Consider the following 2,437-nt stretch of genomic DNA (forward strand, 5'->3'; position numbering starts at 1 on the left):
CTCCATCCCCTCATCTCCTTGAACTGACGTTTACCTCGTTTACCTCCTCCTCCTCCTCCTCCTCCTCCTCTCCACCCCCTCATCTCCTTGAACTGACGGTTACCTCGTTTACCTCCGCCTCCTCCTCTTCCTCCTCTTTAGTTGCCTCCTCCGCCTTTTTTTTTTCCGTAATGGAGGAGGAGGCGGAGGAGGAGGAAGCTGATAGTATCTAGTTTTCTTTCTGATTTTATCTCCTTTTTTTTCACATTATTTAATCAAGTTTATATTACTGAGTGTGTACGAGAGAGAGAGAGAGAGAGAGAGAGAGAGAGAGAGAGAGAGAGAGAGAGAGAGAGAGAGAGAGAGAGAGAGAGAGAGAGAGAGAGAGAGAGAGAGAGAGAGAGAGAGAGAGAGAGAGAGAGAGAGATTTACATAGAAAATCAGACCACACAGACCCCATGGTCCAGACTTGGTGGTCTGTCCTTAAACCTAGGTGATTTTACATTAATCAGAAGACTCCAAAACGTTGCATTTCTACTCTAGTTGATATTAAGTTGAAGGAAGTGACGGTCGAGCTTATTTTTGAAGGAGTCAATCGTGTTACACTGGACCACTGATGGTGGAAGCTTATTCCATTCTCGCACTACAACGTTGGTGAAGAAAAATTTGGTGCAGTCTGAATTTATTTGTCTACATCTGAGTTTTACGCCATTGTTTCTCGTGCGCAAAGTGTCATCGATCATAAACAATGTTGATCTGTCTACATTCGTGAAACCATTAAGTATTTTAAAACATTCGATCAGTTTTCCTCGGAGGCGACGTTTCTCAAGAGAGAACATGTTAAGGGTAGAAAGCCTTTCTTCGTAGGATTTGTTGCGCAAGGAAGGGATCATTTTCGTTGCCCGACGCTGAACACCTAATTTAGCAATATCCTTTGCATGGTGGGGAGACCAAAACTGTACCGCATATTCCAAGTGGGGTCTGACTAAACTGTTGTAGAGCGGGAGTATTACATCTTTATTCTTAAATAAAAAGTTTCTTTTAATGAAGCCCAACATTCTGTTCGCTTTATTTGCTGCATCGATGCATTGCTGTGAGAATTTGAGGTTTGACGCGATTTTGACCCCCAAGTCCTTGACGCATTGAACGCTTTTGAGTTTAACGCCGCGCATTTCGTATTCGAACTTCTTATTCCTCGTTCCAACTTGAAGGACCTGGCACTTGTCTACGTTACAGGGCATCTCCCATCTATCCGACCAAGCTGAAATTTTGTGCAAATCCTCTTGGAGGCTTTGCCTGTCTTCGTCAGTCAGAACCGAGTTACCAATCTTTGTGTCGTCTGCAAATTTACTAATGCGGTTATTGAGTCCAACATCCACGTCGTTGATGTAAATAATGAAGAGCACTGGGCCAAGAACCGAGCCCTGAGGGACGCCACTAGTGACAGGCGCCCACTCTGAGTTAAATCCGCCAATCACTACTCTTTGTTGTCTGTTGCTCAACCAATTCGCGATCCATTGGTTTACTTGACCGTCAATACCTATTTGCTTTAATTTGTAAAGTAATTTATGATGCGGGACTTTATCAAACGCTTTCTGGAAATCAAGATAGACTACGTCCAGTGATTTGGTTACGTCATAAACAGTGAAGAGGTCGTTATAAAAGGTTATTAGGTTTGATAGGCAGGATCTTTTGTTTCGGAAGCCATGTTGTGAGTCCCCAATCAATGAGTGGCTTTCAAGGTAACTCACAATTTTGTCTCTAATTATGCCCTCAAGTAGCTTACCTACAACCGACGTTATACTAATGGGCCTGTAATTACCTGGTACTTTTTTGTCTCCTTTCTTAAAAATCGGTGTCACGTTAGCCTTTTTCCAATCTGAAGGGACGATGCCTTGTCGCAAGGACACATTGAATACGGTTGTGAGGGAGGAGAGTATTTCGCTCTTTGTTTCTTTCAGCAGAGTTGGATATACTTTGTCAGGTCCAGGACTTTTATTTGTTTTAAGTGATTTGAGGGCTTTAAGGACTTCATCGGGTTTTATTTCAAAGTTAGACAATGCATGCTCGGGATTTACATTAGTACTGGTGTTGGTGGTGGTGGCGGGAGGACTGTTATTATTAAACACCGAGGAAAAGTAATTGTTTAATAGGTTTGCAACGTGTTGGCTGTCAGTCACTAGTGCACCGTCGCTGTTTGTTAAAGGTCCAATTCCACTTCTGATCGCCTTTCTGTTGTTTATGTAACTGAAGAAGGATTTCGGATTATTTTTACAGTTGGCTGCAGTATTTTCTTCATATCTACGCTTTGCCTGACGCACTAATCTGTTTACTCGTCGCCTGGCATCATTGTAAAGTCTAATGTTTTCGGGCGTGCTTTGCTCTTTCTTTCACCTTTAAGACAAACTTGACTGAGTGTTTAATTTCGCTATTAAACCAAGGTGGACTTTTATTAGTG

Source organism: Eriocheir sinensis, unplaced genomic scaffold, assembly GCF_024679095.1.
Source record: "Eriocheir sinensis breed Jianghai 21 unplaced genomic scaffold, ASM2467909v1 Scaffold120, whole genome shotgun sequence".
NCBI classification, from domain to species: Eukaryota; Metazoa; Arthropoda; class Malacostraca; order Decapoda; family Varunidae; genus Eriocheir; species Eriocheir sinensis.